Source organism: Cnephaeus nilssonii (genome assembly GCF_951640355.1).
Source record: "Cnephaeus nilssonii genome assembly, chromosome: X".
Classification (NCBI taxonomy): Eukaryota; Metazoa; Chordata; class Mammalia; order Chiroptera; family Vespertilionidae; genus Cnephaeus; species Cnephaeus nilssonii.
This window is the reverse complement of record NC_137071.1, coordinates 110,003,360-110,022,698: the sequence shown is the minus strand read 5'-3', so window position 1 is coordinate 110,022,698 and position 19,339 is coordinate 110,003,360. Positions and strand designations below refer to the sequence as shown.

The following is a 19,339-nucleotide window of genomic DNA, read 5'->3' as shown; positions in this document are numbered from 1 at the left end:
TGTGGGGAAAGGAAGCACTTGTCTTCCTGTCCACACCAGTCCTGAGTAGACATTTCATTGTATAGAGCTATGGGGTTGGTCATGGGAGCAGGTTGTGGCTCAGATACCACAGACTCTCACTATTCTTACTGAGATTTCATAGATTTTCTTGGATAACTGTTTCTTAATTTGCTGTATGTCATTAAGACTATTTCCAGAGATTTTAAATGTTTTTAAAAAATAATTGTCCAATGCTTAAATGGTTATTTCACTGCAGAAAAATTCATTGAACTACTCATATCACCATTCTGGAAGCTCTGCCTGTCCATGGGCTATTTTTTTATATATAAGGAAGGATGATGCAGAAGGTGGAGCCAATAGCTATGGACAATTATTCTCAGAGAGCAGGACTGGACCCTAATTTAAAAAACACACACACAAAACAAAACAAAACCTAGTGATACATGCCCAGCTGGATTTCAGAATTGCTATATACTATTATATGTCTCCTGTTCCCCTCCTTTGTGAATGGGAATGTCCACTGTGGTTATCATATTTCTATTTCACTATTATATGTTGGGAATGTAGAGGTACATGGCTTATTTCTTTGTTTCACAGGTCAGATCTAGATGATCGATACTCAAGGAACTTCACTGGAAGAGTCTTATCTCCACTAGACCTGATTTAGCTGATGAAATCATGGTCCTTAAACCTGAAACTGATTTCAAAATAGGCTGAGATTTCTGGAGGCCTTTTTGAGGGGTTGAGTGTATTTTGCATGTATGAAAAATATGAATAATTTAGAGGGGGGATGTGGTAGATTTTAAATGGTTGCAAATTTTTTGTCACTCATCCCATTGAATATGGGCTGGCTTTCATGACTTGGTTGGAATAATGGAATATAATGGATGTGGTGTTCTAGGACTTTAGTCACAAGATCAGAAGAAACCTTGATCTTCTGTCTGGGACTTTTTGGACTCTATCTACCATCCTGGGAGGAAATCTAAGCATCCACATGGAGAGTAACATATAGGTGGAACTGAGATCTCTAGCTGATAGTACCAGCTGAGCTCCCAGCTGACACTCAACACCACTTTGCCAATAATGAAAAAGATTTGTTTTGGAAGTGATAACTAGTTTCAGTAGCTTAAATTTCAGTATCACTCAGTTGATACTGTGTAGTAGAAATGAACATTTCCACCCAAATTATAGATTCATGAGTAAAAATACATGATAGCTACTGTTTTAAGCCACTAAGTTTAGGGTGGTTTGGTATAATAACCAAAATATTCTTCAAACCAGCAATTTATATGCCTACCCTAATAAATTCTTGTACATGTGAATATAAAACCATACATGAGGATGTTTATTAAGCACTCTGTATGAAAGTGAAAATGTTGAAATAATGTATCTGTGGCTTATAATGAATGAACTAGATCAGATCTATCTGTATCAACACGTACAGTTTAAAAAACAATCTTAAGCAGTAACAGCAGTTTGCAAGAAGATACATGCAGTAGATTCTATTTATATATATAAAGAGCCAAGGTCCATAACGACCAAACAGATGACCGGTCCATCCCCCGGCCCTCAGGCTCCATTGATCAGGGGATGGCTAACAGGGGAACTGGGTCCCTCAGGCTTCAATGAATCCATGGCAGCAGCGACTGGTGAGTGGGCTGAAGGCAGACCACTTGGTCCCTTCCCCGGCCCGCAGGCTCCCATTGATCAGGTGATGGTTAACAAGGGAACCGGAGTGAGTGGTGCAGGGACTGGTGAGCAGCTAGAAGGCAGGCCTCTTGGTCCCTCCTCCTGGCCATCAGACTCCAATCAATCGGTGGTGGAGGCGGGGCGGAACTGGGTTCAATAGTAGTCCTGTAGGTTCAATCTCCAGAGGACAGGCCAGGCACCAATGGACCAGTGCCTCTGGCACGATCCTGACAGCACTGCTGGCCTCCTGGCACTCGGCCTCAGGCACTGCGGCTGCTTCCCCTCCCTAGATGCTCCACAAGGAAGAAAGGATACTGCCAGCAGCACCAGGGGCGACCAGCAGTGACTGACTGCTCTCCCTGTGCTTCCTGCAGGTCACTGGAGCTGGCCCCCTCCTGCCCTGCTCCAGATGAAGTGTGATCACTGCACACAGAAGGAATGTAGTAAAAAAACAAACAAACAAACAAACAAACAAAAAAACAATGACCAAGAGAATGCTGCAGTCAACGTCTGGAGTCCGGCTCAGGAGAACAGAGAGAAGTGAGAATTCCATAAGTTGGCCGATGCCAAGATATTTCTGAGTGACTGCCTGGTGTGTGACAGTTGTGTGACTGCAGAGGAAGGAGTTCAAGTTTCTCAACAGAACACCAAGGACTTCTTCTGTGTTCTGAACCTTAAAAAGAAATGTGATACCTCACAGCACACGGTGCTGGCAGTGTCCATGTGTCCTCAGTCTCTGCCTTATTTTGCTGCTAAATTCAGTCTCAGTGTCACTGATGCATCCAGAAGGCTCTGCGGCTTTCTCAAAAGCCTTGGGGTGCACTGTCCTTGACATGAAGATAGCTGCGGACTTCAGCATCCTGGAGAGTCAGAAGGAATTTGAGCATCGGTACTGCCAGCACCATGAGGAAGAGCCCCAGCTACCCATGCTGACCTCCTCCTGTCCAGGCTGGGACCGATATGCAGAGCGTGTGCTGGGTCACCCCATCACGCCCACCTCTGCAGGCCAAGTCTCCCCAGCAGATCATGGGCTCTCTGGTGAAGGATTATTTCACCAGACAGCAGAACCTGTCCCCAGACAAGATTTTCCACGTCACTGTGGCCCTGTGTTATGACAAGAAACTGGAGGCCCTTTGAGAATATGTTCCCACATCTTTACATAGTTCCCAGGGTGCTGACTACATGTTAACCTCAGGTGAAATTGTCCAGATAATGGAGCAAAGTGACCTCGCCTCGAATGACGCCACTGTGGACACTCTGGAGACATGCAGGAGGAGGAGGTGAGGCTCCACGAGGGTGCCAGCTCCGACGGGTGCCTGACACACATCTTCATGCCCATGGCCAAGAAGCTGTTCAACGAGGACGTGGGAGTGCTCACCTACCACACCCTGAGGAACAAAGACTTCCAGGAGGTCACCCTTGAAAGGGATGGAGAGGTTCTGCTACGCTTTGAGGCTGCTTATGGCTTTCGGAACATCCAGAAGTGGTCCTGAAGCTGTAGATGCAAGTTCCCTTGGCACTTCATGGAGGTCCTGGTCTGCACCGGGAATGCCTAAGCGGCAGGGGCCAGGCCCAGGTGGACGACAGGTGTGCAGACAGGGCACTGCTGCGGCAGATGGAAGGCATCTACGCTGCCATCCCATTGTCGCCACCAGAGACCAGCGCCCATGTGCAGGAGCTGTACCAGGAGTGGCTGGGGCTGGGGAGGGGAGGCGACACCCCCCAGGCCCATGCGGCCCTGCACACCACCTAGCAGGGCTCAGGGCAGCCTCCCAGGACATCAAGTGGTAAAGATCCAGCAGACGCCCAGCCTGAAGGCCACCTGAAGAGGGCTGTCAGACACGTGAAGGAAAAGCTTAGCATCTCTGTCATCACTTTGGTTTTCAGAATTCCCTGCTCCCCATCTGTTGGCTCCCTCCCTCTGAGTGGTGCTCTCATTCTCACATGGGTGCAACTGGAATATTGTATCTTGAGAGTATTGCCCCAATGTACGCATCCTTTTATCCGATGATGAAAAAATCCCAAAAAACAAGAATGGAGACAGACTACTGTCCTTTAGGCTTAAAAAACCCAGAAGTGTGCTGTGAAGAGCTGAGACTTGGTTCTGTGCACGTGCCTCAGAGAGCCTGGATGAGGAAATGGCCAGGTTTGGCCCTGACTTTATCCACTTAAGTTACTCTTGAAGGTGTCTTTGCCACAATGTGAATAAACTGCCACCTTTTGGAATAGGGGCTCATACGAAAGTCTGCATTCCCAACTTTTCTTGAAACAGATCTATGTTCTGCAGCTGTGGCCACCATCCTGAGATCAGGTCCTGTCGACCAGGTCCTGTTGCTGGGAATCAGGGGGCACTGGAGTGAAGGCCCCCACCCCACCGTGCCCTTTTACATTCAGAGATTGAGCTGAACTCACTTTGGGGGAGGCCTGGCAAAGGTGACAGGTGTCACAGATGGAAGGATGGAGAACGGAGAGGAGGACACCCTGCTCGGTCCCTCCCTGGGTGGGGTCAGGCAGATGAAGACCGGCCAGCCCGCCCCACAATTGGGTGAGATAGCGTCCTCTGTGTCCACCTCTCACACTTGAGCCTGGCCACTCCCCTCAGCTCCGGGCAGCCCTCTGCATTCCATGACAGTGCACTCTGTCCTCACATGCTGCTCGCCCTAAGTGAGAAGGAAGAGAGCAGTTGGCCAACAGACAACTACACAGAAAGATAGGGCTCATGGCTGGTGAGCACAGTGGCAGTGGCGGGAGCCTCTCCTGCCTTCATGGCAGCGCTAAGGAGCAGTGAGCTGAGTGGTAAGGAGCAGCGAGCAGGCCGGCGGTAAGGAGCGAGGGGTCCCGGACTGCGAGAGGGATTTCCAACTGTTGGCTTAGGCATGCAGGCATCCCCTGAGGGTTCCTGGACTGTGAGAGGGTGCAGGCCAGGCTGAGGGACCCCCCACCCCAGTGCATGAATTTTGTGCACCGGGCCTCTAGTGTGTGTGTGTGTGTGTGTGTGTGTGTATGTGTGTGTGTGTGTGTATTTTAAATATATACAAACAATGCTACACATTATTTATGGACATACATTGTTATAGTAAATGTATAAAACCAAGCAGCTGATGAATAAACATCAACGTTAGAAAAATGGTTCTCTCTGGAAAGGGGAGAGGGAGAAAGAAGGGTTGGAAGTGGGGTTGTACCTGTAGTAGTAATGTTTTACCTTTTTTAATCTTTTGTTATTTCTTTTTTTAGAGCTCCATAAGATAAAGTATTTATATCTGTTTTATGTTGGTGGTAGGCACAGAGGTAGGTGTATGCTATATTATTTTCTGTAATTTGTGTGCCTGAATTTGTTCATATTTACAATTTTGCTAAAATGAGGGAAATATTTGATATGCACTCATTAATCACTACAATATATGACTGCCATTTTGAGGGCCATGATTGACAATAAAGATTTAAGTCTTTGCATACTATAAAATGCACCCTTTTAAATTTTGCAGTTTGGCCCAGCTCGTATGGCTCAGTGGTTGAGCATTGAACTATGAACCAGGAGGTCATGGTTCAATTCCTGGTTAGGGCACAGGTCCCGGCTGTGGGCACAATCCCTGGTAGGGGATGTGCAGGAGGCAGCCTATTGATGTTTCCTTCTCACATCAGTCTCTCTCTCTCTCTCTCTCTCTCTCTCTCTCTCTCCCCCCCTCCCCCTTCCTCTCTCTCTAAAAATCAATAAAAAATCTTTAAATTTTACAGTTGGATGAGTTCTGACAAAATATACACCCATGACACCATCACCACAATAAAAATGTAGGACATGGACATCACTCCAAAAGTTCCCTCATGCACTTTTGCAGTCAATCCCACCACCTCTGGCCCCAGGCAATCACATATCTGCTTTATGTCACTATGAATTAGTTTTACCTTTTATAGCAAGGATATAAGTGAATCATACATTAGGTTCAATTTTGTGTTTGGCTTCTTTTGTTCAGCATAAGAATTTTGAGATCAATATATGTAATAAGTGCATCAGTAGTATGTCCCTTTGTATTGCTGACTAGTATTTCACTGTATGGATACACACTATTTGTTTATTCATCTACTGTTAGACATTAAAGTTGTTTCCTGTTTTTGGCCATCTATACTAATAAAAGGGTAATATGCTAATTAGACTGGGAGACCTTCTGGAAGTCCTTCCAGACAAAGTCATGGTGGTGGGGCTGAGGCAGAGGCAGTTAGGGGCGATCAGTCCAGGGGGGGAGGGCAGTTGAGGGTGAGCAGGCTGGTGGGGGGCAGTTAGGGGTGATCAAGCCAGCGAAGGGGGCAGTTGGGGGCAAAAAGGCTGGTGGGATGGGCAGTTGAGGGAGAGCAGGCTGGCAGGCAGAGTAGTTTGGGGCGATCAGGCAAGCAGGCAGGTGAGTGGTTAGGAGCCAGTGGTCCCAGATTGCGAGAAGGATGTCCAATATCCCCTGAGGGTCCCAGATTGAAGAGGGTGCAGGCCAGGTTGAGGGACACCCGCCCCATGCATGAATTTCATATACCGGCCCACTAGTTATCAATAAAACTACTAGGAACATTCATAGGTAAGGCTTTTTTGTGGACATTGGTTTTTATTTCTCTTAAGTAGCCAGGAGTGGGGTTTCTGAGACATATGGAAAGTGTATGTTTAACTTTACCAGATGCTATCAAAATTTTTCCAAAGTGCTTGTACCATTTTACATTTTCTACCAGCAGTATATGAGAGTTCTAGTTGATCTACATGCTCACCAACACTGGGTATTATCAGTCTTTTTAGTTTTAGCCATTGAAGTAGGTAAGTAATGGTATCTCATTGTGGTTTAATTTGCATTTTGCTAATGACTAACACTATTGAGCATCTTTTTACATGCCTATTGGCCATTCCTATATGTTACTTGTTAAATATTTGTATATATCTGTTGTCTATGAAAAAAAATTAGATTGTTTTCTTATTATTGAATTGCAAGAGTTCTTTATATATTTTAGATAGAAGTCTTACGTCAAGTATTTGGATTGTGAATATCATTTTGAGTTTATTATTGGCATGAAGTAAGGTTTGAGGTTCGTTTTACATTGTGTAGTTACCCAATTGATCCAGTACATGATTGGACTGTGCTTGGAGTCTGCTCTACTTCTGGACTTCCTATTATGTGAAAGAATAAATAATAACTGTCATTAATTTAAGCCAAAAAGGTATCTGTATCGATCACCTCCCTGTTTTCTCAATAACATTTCCATTCATAAAAGCAGGAGAAGGCATAGGGGAAATTACCTAAGTGTAATAAGACACCACACACACACACACACACACACACACACACACACACACAGAGAGAAAGATTCTCATTCTTGTTTACCAGAAAGCAAAGACATACAGCATTATTATAGTTACTCAGCGACCAGTGACAAAATTAATTTAAATTGAAATTGTCTAATGCTTCTTCTTTCAGCTCTGGTGCATTTTACCCTGCTAATTCTAGTTATCTTTTCAATTATGTAATCTAAGCCATCATATCTCCTTCTGGGTGCTCCATAATCACCTCTTTTCTGGTGGTTTCTCTCCTAAGTCCCTCCTACCTGACTAATTTTTTGCAACGTTGCTTTCCCTAAATTGTTCCTAACCTCATATGTTCATTATGCCTTGTTCTCAACCCCTTTATGGCCCAGACTCTTCTGGCTGGCTCTCAAGGCCCCATATATTTTAACTATTTTGCTAATAGGATGGTGTCCTCTCTTTATCACAAATGCCTGTATTAATCCCTGTCACTGCACTTTTTGTTCACGTAGTTCTCCTTGTCTTTCTTCACATGCCATCTCCTTTACAAAGACTTCATTGATGTCTCTAGCCTGACCGCTCTCCTTTAATTGTGAATTCTTATCACATTTTTTCACTCAGCAGCTACATTTTCGTATTTTGTTTGCTATTATTGACTGTGTACATCTTGTCTCCCCAAATGTATTAGTGGCTGTGAGTGCAAAGACTATATCCTATATCCTTTGCCCCCTGTGATGCTAAGTACATAAATGCTTCCTGGCTTATTTTAGCATTTTTTCACTGATCAAAGTAAATGTCAATTTAAAATAAAAAGATGCCTTTTACTTTTAGAATTGCCTTATCATTTCATTTCATCTGTTGGCATTGATGCCTTTGTTTTCCTGGAAGAGCAAGGACTTCCGTGGAAAGACAACTATGGCAACTCCACCCAATTTCTCCATTCTCTCCATGGGTAGGAAGTGAATGGGAAGCCAATATACCTTAATTCCATGCTAGAAGTGTTTTTTTGTTTTGTTTTGTGTTTTTGTTTGTTTGTTTGTTTGTTTTTCGTGCTAGAAGTTTGTCTCTAATTCCAGAGACAGATGGCTGGAGAGTGAATATTCTCTTTCTCAGACATCAGGAAAAGGCAAGAAACTGGTCCTCTAATTTAACCCATGGTTGCTCTGGCAAAGACAAAGACCACTCTTTTCAAAGGACTTTTTCCTGGCTGCAGTGGTTGCTGTTTTCTGACTTTAACTGAGTGAAGGAAGAAACTTCATTGGGAAAACGTTTTTAAAATTATTACTTTTAAAAAATTGAGGGTGGGAACGGCCAGGGAGAGGTAAATGGGGGGAGGGGAAGAAGGGAGACATAAGTAATACTTTAAACAATAAAGAATTTTTAAAAATTGAACTTATTGGGGTGACATTGGTTAATAAAATTATATACTTTTCAGGGGTGCCATTCTATAATACATCTATATATTGTGTTGTGTGTTCATCACCCCAAGTCAAGCTTCCTTCCAACATAATTTACCCCCCCTTTACTCTCTTCTACCTCCCACTAACCCCCCCCTTTCTTTTGGTAATCACCATACTGTTGTCTGTATCCATGAATCTTTCTTTTTTATTCTTTGTTTCATTCCTTCACCCTTCTCATCCAGCTTAAGGGGCACATAGAAAATACATGAGGGAAAAGGTATGTAAGGAAACACAACACTACTTTGCTTTTTCTATTCCCATGATCAATGGAAGAGGCTCTCACTGTACTCTCAGCTCCCAGTTGAGCTAGTAAGGATAGCACACACCAGGGGCCTCCTCATACATCCATGTGGAGCTTGAAAGAGAGTGATACTTAGTTCTACATACTTGGCCCCATATACATGTACACATGATCAGTCTCCTTAACCTTGCCTTTCCCTATCCTTGTTCATTAAAATTTTAGTCTGATGTCATCAGTGATTTCATCTACGCTGTCTGTCTCCCAGAGAAACTGACTCTTGGGTTCTAACCTTGCTGGTGAGGAATTTTAGCTGTGCGTTGACATAACACATAAGCTTGATAGACCAGGAATCACCTGTGATTTTCAATAGTAATTATAACAAACTTTCAATGATATTAAATTCAGTTTTAACATATGTGGAGTCTCACTCTTTGAAGGAAAAAAAGGCTATAAATACAATGTTTTCAAATGAAAGTAGTGATTAGTATTTGACTGTCATTCACTTTGTTCTGGTCTGTGGATTACTTCAGTTAGAATTTCTGGTGCTGCAGAAAACCAGTTGAGAAAATAACTATTTGTGAGCAATTTCAGGTTTACTAACCATTTTGCAGTCTTCTGCTTTAATTTCTTTTCCATTAGTACATGCTCAAGTGTAGTGAAAAGAAGGAGCACTAAGTTGGGAGTGGGAGATTGAGAATGTTTCAGCTCTGCTAGTCTCTCACTGTACGACCAGGGTCAGGTCATTTTCCTGTCTATGGGCCTCAGTTTTCTCATTTGTAAAAAGGGGGGCTTGAACTGGAGGACTCCTACAGCTTTGGTATTTTGTGATTCCAATCAAATATGCTATTTTCATAGATATTTTTAGACAAAACTGAATTGGTAACACTGGCAATAGCATGGTTTTTTTTTTAAAAATCATTCTTTTCTTTCAATAATAAGCCTCAGAGATGGGATTTCAAAATTAGAATTTCCTACATGCTGCAGCCATAATGATAGAACCACCACACGAGAACTATCAGAGTTAATATTCTTTTTCTATAGATAGAGAAGCAAATGACATTTGAAGATCTTTTTGCTGTTTCTCTGTGGGTTCTTTATCCAGAGGTGTTTATATAACTGATATAGCTTAGTGCTAAAAAAGTGGAAATGTAATGAGTGAAGGAAAATAAAGCCCCCTCCTTTTATGCTTGTCCCAACCCATCTTGGTGATTGTTCTCAGGGAAGCCACTTGTATTTTACTATTGGGGGCATTAGTGTATGTGCTGGCACTCATTCACTGCTAATAGGGGCTGCTAATAGCATTCCCATCCCCTGTCAGGGCTGTCACAATTGATTTTTTTTTTTAGTTTCTGTGAGTTCCATCAAGTTTAACAGCTGAAAATAAAGCCCATTATGAAGCTTCCTAAGTATTTCAGAGTGAGCTAATTTTTTTAAGGCCAGGCTTGGACACATAATCGGGTGAAGGTACTCTAGAAATGGATAAAATAAGAACCAAGGACTTTAATATTCCTGGAACTTTGCAAGGAGGGAGAAAGTTGAAAAGTAAATGGATGCCCCAAATGATGGCAAAATTGCCTGATGACCTCAAGTACTCCTCCAAATTCCATGCAACTTTTTAATATACTGACATGTACATAAAAGTAAGTCAAGAATAGTGAGACACCTATATGATCAATTAATATTTGACATAGGAGGCAAGAACATACAGTCTATTCAATGAATAGTGTTGAGAAAGTTAGACAGATACATACCAAAAATGAAATTAGACCACCTTCTTACACCATATACAAGAATAAACTCAAAATGGATTAAAGACAGTGTTAGACTCAAAACCATAAAAATCCTAGAAGAAAATATAGGCAGTAAAATCTTGGACATTTCTCATAGCAGTATTTTTCCTGATATATATCCTTGGGCAAGGGAAACAAAAGAGAAAATAAACAAATGGAATTACATCAAACTAAACAGTTTTTGCAGAGCAAAGGAAACCATCAAGAAAAGGAAAAGACAACCTACTAAATGGGAGGATATACACTGATTGGCCAGGTCATTATGATTTCTGAACGCATAATAATCTGGCCACTCAGTGTATATCCTATATAATAAAAGGCTAATATGCAAATTGTACCCTCGACCAGGAGTTCGACCAGCAGGCAGGCTGGCCAACCATCCATGTGCCCTCCACCTGGCCAGGCTGGCCGGACCCCACCCATGAATGAATTCATGCACCGGGCCGTGTGTGTGTGTGTGTGTGTGTGTGTTTGTGTGTGTGTGTGTGTGTGTGTGTGTGTGTGTGTGTATCTATATATCTATATATCTATATATCTATATCTATCTCTCTCTCTCTCTCTCTCTCTCTCTCTATATATATATATATATATATATATATATATATATATATAGTGGCCAGATTATTATGCATTCAGAAATCATAATAACATAATAATCTGGCCACTCAGTGTATTTGCCAATGATACATCCAGTAAAGGGTTAGTATCCAAAATTTATAAAGAACTCATACAACTCAACACCAAACAAACAACCAAATAATTCAACTAAAAAGTGGGCAGAGGATCTGAATAGATACTTCTTCAACTGAAAGACAAGTATCACATGATCGCACTCACATGAGGAATCTAAGTTAACAAAATAAAACTGATGAACAGAGTGGATCCAGAGACTTGAAGCATGGAACAGAGTGTGGAATCTCAGAGGGAAGGCGGGGGAGGGTGGGTGGGTGGGAGGTAATCAACCAAAGACCTTGTATGCATATATGCATAACCCATGGACACAGACAATAGGGTGCTGAAGGCCTGGGACAGAGGTGGGGTTAAGGGGCGGGCTGGAGGGGGTCAATGGGGGAAAAAGGGGACACATGTAATGCTTTCAACAATAATTATTTTTTAAGAAGTGGTCAGAGGATCTGAATAGATACTTCTCAAAAGAGGACATACAGTGGCCAATGAAAAGAAGTTCAATGTCACAAATCATCAGAGTTCACAAATCCACAATGAAATATTACCTCACACTTGTCAGAATGGCAATCATCAATAAATCAACAAACAACAAGTGTTGGCAAAGATATGGAAAAAAGGGAACCCTTGTGCACTGTTGGTGGGAATGCAGATTGGTACAGATGCTATGGAAGCCAGTTTGGAGGTTTCTAAAAAAATTAAAAAGTGGAACTGCCATGTGATCCAATGATTTCACTTCTGGATATGTATCTGAAGAAACCCAAAACACTAATTCAAAAGAATATATCCACCCTATGTTCATTGCAATGTTATTTATAATAGACAAACTATGTAAGCAATCCATCAATAGACAAGTTGTATAAAAAAAAGTGATAGTATAGCTTGGCTGGCATGGCTCAGTGGTTGAGCATCAACCTATGAACCAGGAGGTCACAGTTTGATTCCTGGCAGGGCACATGCCCCGGTTTCAGACTCAATTCCCAGTGTATGGTGTGCAGAAAGCAGCTGAACAATGATTCCCTCTTATCATTGATGTTTCTATCTTTCTCTTCCTCTTCCTTCTTCTCTGAAATCAATAAAAATATGTAGTTTTTAAAAAGTGGTTACACAAACACACACATACACTGAGTGGCCAGATTATTATGATCTCTGAATGCATAATAATCTGGCCACTCAGTGTATATATATAATGGACTATTACTCAACCATAAAAAGGAATGAAATCTTACCATTTGCAATAGCATGGATGGACCCAGAGGGTACTATGCTACATGAAATAAGTCAGAGAAAGACGAATACCATATGATTTCACTTACGTTTAATCAATGCCTAGAATAGTTGTCAGCAGGTAGTAGGTGTTCATAAATATTTGCCAAATGAACAAATGAATAAATAAATGAATGGATTAGATATATGTACATGGTTATACTAAAAAATAAACAGTGGTTAAACCATGCATTGGAAGTACAGATAAAGTTTTGCCTTTGGGTGTGGTATGAAATGGAGTGGATATGAAGGTTATAAAATTGGGAATAAAAATTTGAGTCATAAATCAATAGTTTTCTCTGATTTACCTTTCGATTCTTTACTCAATTATCTCTTACTTAACTCTAAGTTCTTTGCAGGCTTGATGATGGCTCTTAATCTAGCAACGAAAAAAAATCAAAGAAGAAAAAGGAGAGTTTTAATCTGAAAACAGATGATCTCTAGGGAGAGAAGGGCTAGATGGCTGCCTGGCCTGAAAGATTAAGATGGAAACCCTAAATTGTAGGCTTAGAACCTATGGTACTCTACAAGCTAATACTTTTTTTGGTTCTGCACTTAAATATTCTTTTACAAAATTTTTCTGATTTTAATACTAATGCATATTCAATATAAAACACTTGGAAAACAGCAATACAGAAAAAAGCCCTCTCTGCCTAACCATCTGGAGACAGCCACTGCTAACAATTTTGTATTGGCCGTTTCATATCACACGTGTCCAAATATACATACTGCATACTAGTACATTTACATATTTTATTTTATTAAATTTTTTATTATTTTTTATTTTTTTTAAATTTCTTCATTGATCAAGATGTCATACACCTGCCCTCATCCCCCCATTCCCACCCCCCACCCCTCCCCACGGATGCCCCCACCCCCCCGCTGTCCCCAACCATTGGTTAGGCTTGTATGCATGCACACAAGTCCTTTGGTTGATCTCTCCCCCCTACCCCCACCCTCCCCTACCCTCCCTCTGAGGCCCGACAGTCCGATCGATGCCTCCTTGTTTCTGGGTCTGTTCTTGTTCATCAGTCTATGTTGTTCATCATTTCCCCTAGATGAGTGAGATCATGTGTTACTAGAAATACACTTATAAGAACCGAATGTGAGACGAGCAATAATAGTTATGCTGACAGGCAAATGAATCAGTCTGTAGTAAGTGTCTTTCTGGACCAACAGTTCTTTTGAGACCCAATTTCAATGCCCACCAGTTCCTTATGTGTACATGTCGGCACTGACTTTTCAGCTCTGGATGGTGGACAAATGGTGGCAATGCAGGTCCGACTCCCTCTGGTTTGGTTTCGCCCGGACCCAGGGGCGCGGCTTCACCCGGACTCAGGGGTGCGCGGCCTCACCTGGACCTGGGACCCAGCATCACCCGGGCCCCGGGGCGCGTGGCCTCACCCGGACCCAGGTGTGCGCGGCCTCACCCAGTCCCACTATCCAGCCTCACCCAGACCCAGGGGCGCGTGGCCTCTCCCGGACCCAGGGCCGCGGCCTCACCCGGACCCGGGACCCAGCCTCACCCGGATCCAGGGGCGCACGGCCTCACCCGGTCCCAGGATCCAGCCTCACCCGGACCCAGGGGCGCGTGGCCTCACCCGGACCCAGGGGTGCGTGGCCTCTCCTGGACCCAGGAGCACGGCCTCACCCGGACCCTGGACCCAGCCTCACCCGGATCCAGGGGCGCACGGCCTCACCCGGTCCCAGGATCCAGCCTCACCTGGACCCAGGGGCACGTGGCCTCTCCCGGACCCAGGGGCGCGGCCTCACCCGGACCCGGGACCCAGCCTCACCCAGATCCAGGGGCGCACAGCCTCACCCGGACCCGGGATCCAGCTTCACCCGGACCCGGGACCCAGCCTCACCCATATCCAGGGGCGCACGACCTCACCCGAACCCGGGATCCAGCTTCACCCGGACCCAGGGGCGCGTGGCCTCTCCCGGACCCAGGGGCGCAGCCTCACCCGGACCCAGGATCCAGCTTCCTTATTTAACTAGACTTGCAAAATTGTAAAAGCCTCTGTGCTCAGCTTGGATGGGGCGGAGTTTCAGGGTGGAGCCTACAGCCTTGGCTTCCTGTATGCATAACCAGGAGTTCGACCAGCAGGCAGGCTGGCCAACCATCCATGTGCCCTCCACCTGGCCGCCCTATGAGGTTCCTGTGTCTCAGTGTCCCTCTTTACTCCCTGCAAACACCTCTGAGAGAAAAGCGCCCTGGAGTTTCGCCCGCTGCCAAACAGTCTAGTCTCTCCCCCATTGAATCTGGATTCCCAGATTCTCGCCCGGAACTGGGTTTCAGTGTAGTCAGAACTGGGGCTCAGCGCAGTCTGGCGCTTTTGTCTTCTTCCCACCAGGGCAATCCAGCGGCACAGTCAACAGACCATCCTCTGCGCACATTCCCGTGCGCGCCTCCTGTGCTCTGCCTTTCGCCGCTCCTCTGCATTTCCGCCTTACAGCCCAGATTCCCCCAGTATGAGCCTGGCTTCCCAGGGTCTTGCCCCGAACTGGGGTTCAGTGCAGTCGGAACTGGGGTTCAGCACCGTCCGGAGCCCCTGTCTCCTCCCTGCCAGGGCAATTCAGCGGCAGAGGCAACAGTCCGTCCTCTGCGCGCATTCACGTGCGCGCCTCCGGAGCTCTGCCTTTCGCCGCTCCTCTGTGTTTCCGCCCCACAGCCAAGATTCCCCCAGCATGAGCCTGGCTTCCCAGGGTTTCGCCTGGAACTGGGGTTCAGTGCAGTCGGAGCTGGGGTTCAGCACAATCTGGAGCTTTTATCTCCTTCCCGCCAGAGAACGCTGGCCAGGCCGTCAGCTGCCCCTTCCTCTCCGGCTCCATCCTCCCCGCACGCGCGCATGCTCGTGTCTCCGCCTGTGTCTCCATACCTCAGGCTTTTACGGCTCCTCTGATTTTCCTTTTGGTTTTCTCTTTCCTTCTAGTTGTGGGCATTTCAGTCAGCCAGCTTTCCTGTGGTTCTGGATGATGTCCGTTTTGACTTTTAGATGTATTTTTGAAATTGTTGTGCCAGGCTGTAGGTTAGGTGTTTAAGCTATGCCGCCATCTTGTTTTTCTAAATTTTTTATTGTTGAAAGTACTACATATATCCCCTTTTCCCCCTATTGACCTCTCTCAGCTTGCCCCCTCCCCCCAGCCCAGGCCTTTGCTCCCCTATTGTCTGTGTCCATTGGTTATGTTTATATGCATACAAGTTCTTTGGCTGATCTCTATAACTGTCCCCACCCTCCCACCATCCCTTGCCTTCCCTCTGAGGTTTGACAATCTGTTCGATGCTTCTATGTTTCTGGATCTATTTTTTGTTAACCAGGTTATGTTGTTCATTATAATCCATAAATGAGTGAGATCATGTGATATTTATCTTTCTCTGACTGGCTTATTTTGCTTAGCATAATGCTCTCCAGGTCCATCCATGCTTATGCAAATGGTAAGAGTTCCTTCTTTTTTGCATATGCGTAGTATTCCAGTGTGCAGGTGTACCATAGGTTTTTAATCCATGCATCTGTTGATGGGGCCCCTTTGGCTGTTCTCAAAATAGCCTAGTACTGGCATAAGAACAGACATATAGACTGATGGAACAGAACCCAGAAATTGACCCAAACCATTATGCTCAATTAATATTTGACAAAGGAGGCAAGAGTATACAATGGAGTCAAGACAGTCTCTTCAGTAAATGGTACTGGGAAAATTAGACAGATACATGCATAAAAATGAAACTAGACCACCAACTTACACCATACACAAAAATAAACTCCAAATGAATAAAGGACTTAAACATAAGATGGGAAACCATAAAAATCTTAGAAGAATCCACAGGCAGCAAAATATCAGACATATCTCATAGCAATATGTTTACTGATACATCTCATAGGACAATGGAAACAAAGGAGAAAATAAACAAATGGAACTACATCAAAATAAAAAGCTTCTGCACAGCAAAAGAAACCATGATCAAAAATAACATGAGAGCCCACTGCATGCGAGAATGTATTTGCCAATGTTACATCTGATAAAAGGTTAATCTCCAAAACTTATAGGGAACTCATACAATTTAACAAAAGTAAGACAAATAATCCAATGAAAAAATGGGCAAAGGGGCTAAATAGACACTTCTTGAAACTGGACATACAGATGTACCAGTTAATAATGCGGATTTTTTCAATAAATGGAGTTACACATATGTTGATATATATGCGATTTGATATGTATGCTATTTTGTTGTATTGACAACAATCTTCAAAACTTCATATGTCAAATTTGCTGAAGGTGTTAACATCATAGATATTTTTACACTTAAAAATGTCGAATTTCGTGCCAAAAAAAGAGCATTTGTGGGAAGTTTTAATTCATTACTTTATTTTGAAGAAAAGTGCTGCTGAGTACTTCGGGAAGCTTATGGTGAACATGCTCCATCTCAAGATACTTGTGAACGTTGGTTTAAACGCTTTAAAAGTGATGATTTTGGTGTGAAAGACAAAGAACATCCAGGTCAACCGAAAAAGTTTGAAGACCAACAATTACAAGCATTATTGGATGAAGATGTGTGTCAAACTCAAAAACAACTTGCAGAAAGATTAAACATTGCTCAGCAAACAATTTCCGATTATTTACAAGCAATGGGAAAGATTTTAAAGGAAGGAAAATCGGTGCCACATCAACTGAACGAAAGACAAATGGAAAACCGAAAAGTCATCAGTAAAATGTTGCTTCAACGGCACAGAAGAAAGTATTTTTTGCATCAAATTGTGACTGGCGATGAAAAGTGGATTTGTTTTGAGAATCCCAAATGTACAAAATCATGGGTTGATCCAGGTCAACCATCAACATTGACTGCAAGGCCAAATCGCTTCGGAAAGAAGACAATGCTCTGCATTTGGTGGGATCAGGAAGGTGTGGTGTATTATGAGCTTCTAAAACCAGGTGAAACCGTTAATACTGATCTCTACCAACAATAAATAATCAATTTGAACCACGATTTGATCGTGAAACGATCAGAAGGGGCCAGAAGACATGGCCAAGTAATTTTGCTTCATGATGACGCACCATCACACACTTCAAAACCATTTAAAGACCTGTTAAAAGATCTTGCCTGGGAAGTATTAAACCACCCACTGTATCCACCAGACCTTGCTCCTTCAGACTACCAGTTGTTCCGATCAATGTCACACACACTTTCTGAGTAGCACTTCAAAACGTAAGAAGAAGTGCAAAATTAAGTCTCTGAATGGTTTGCCTCAAAACAAGAAAAGTTCTATTGGGATGGTATCCACAAATTACCTGAAAGATGGGGGAAATGTGTAGCTAGTGATGGACATTACTTTGAATAAAGCACTTTTGATGTTTCTCTTGAAATTATCATGTTTTCTTTTATTACAATATCCGCATTATTAACCGATACACCTAGTACAGAAGGCCAAGAGGCATATGAAAAAAATGCTCAAAGTCACTAATCATCCAAGAGATGCAAATCAAAATGACAATGAGGAACCACCTCACACCTGTCAGAATGGCTATCCACAAATCAACAAACGATTAGTGCTGGTGAGGATGCAGAGAAAAAGGAACCCTCGTGCTCTGCTGGTGGGAATGCAGACTGGTGCAGCCACTGTGGAGAACATTATAGAGATTCCTCAAAAAGTTAAAAATGGAACTCCCATTTGACCCAGTAATCCTACTTCTAGGAATATATTCCAAGAAACTAGAAACACCAGTCAGAAAGGATATATGCACCCCTATGTTCATAGCAGCACAATTTACAATAGCTAAGATTTGGATATGTTTACATATTTTAAAACTTATATTGTTCTGTGCAAATATGAAATAACCCGATTTTCTCACTTAACAATAAGCATATTGTGAATATTTCCCAAAGTAACATTAGTTTTAATGGCTACATGCTCTTCTCTTAATCTTTATTTTGGATATCTGCATTGTTTCTCATTGTTTACTATTAAGTATTCTTGTTACTGTTACAAGCCCTGGCCTGTTTTTCTAAGTGGTTAGAACATCGGCCTGCACACCAAAGGGTCGTGCATTTGATTACTGGTCAAGGACATGTATCTGGGCTGCAAGTTCGATCCCCAGCCCTGCTCGGGGCATGTGAGGGAGGAACCAATCAATGTGTCTCTCTCACATTGATGTTTCTCTCTCTTGCCCCACCTCCCTCCCTCCCACTCTCTCTAAAAACCTATGGAAAAAAAAATCCTGTGGTAAGGATTAACCAAAAAATATATACATTCTTGTTACATTTATCTTTGCACTTTTCTCACTTATTTCTTTAGGGATAGATTTCTAGAAGTAGAATTGTTAGAACAAATGATTACACTTCTTAAGGCTTCTCCCTTCTGAAAGGTTTTACTGTTTTCACACTCCCATCAGCAAAGAGGATATGCTTATTTCCTTATGCTCAGGATAACATAAATTTTGTATTCGTTTTTATTTTTTCTTATCTTTTTCTTGGGAGTTTTTAAGGAAATTTTCAGAACCAAAGGACTCAGCTAATCCTGCCTGACTTGCAATCCCTGGTTGAGAACTTGGCATTCCCTTTTTTTCTGTGCAGAATCATAACCTGAAGATGGCCCTGCTCATCTACATCAACCGCTGATGTCCTGGGGACAGTGAGAATCACAACATGATTGTCCTGTGCTTCAGCATGTGCCAAGAGATCTGTGAGAACCAGGAAGCAGCTGCTTGCATCCAACTGAGATTGACTGTCTTAGCCCTGGAATGAGCAGAGGTCACAGCAACATCCCAGGTGTAGTGGTGCTGGTTAGGAAAATTCTTAGGACTAAGAAGGGCAAGAGCCCATGAGATTGGCTATTAGGAGCTGAAGTGGGTATCATTCAGCAAGGATCCCGCTGGGTAGATAAGAGATTTTCATCTCTTGGCATCTGTAGCCTATGCATATAGGGTATCAGCCATCAGG

At 43.3% G+C, this 19,339-nt stretch overlaps 1 pseudogene across 1 annotated transcript; it reads left to right on the top strand.

The window, feature by feature from the left end:
* The first annotated feature begins 1,633 nt into the window (after positions 1–1,633).
* LOC307096046 (nuclear prelamin A recognition factor-like) lies at positions 1,634–3,442 on the top strand (annotated as a pseudogene). Its single transcript has 3 exons — positions 1,634–1,649; positions 2,181–2,229; positions 2,372–3,442. The product of its transcript is annotated as a nuclear prelamin A recognition factor-like (transcript).
* The last annotated feature ends 15,897 nt before the right edge of the window (positions 3,443–19,339 follow it).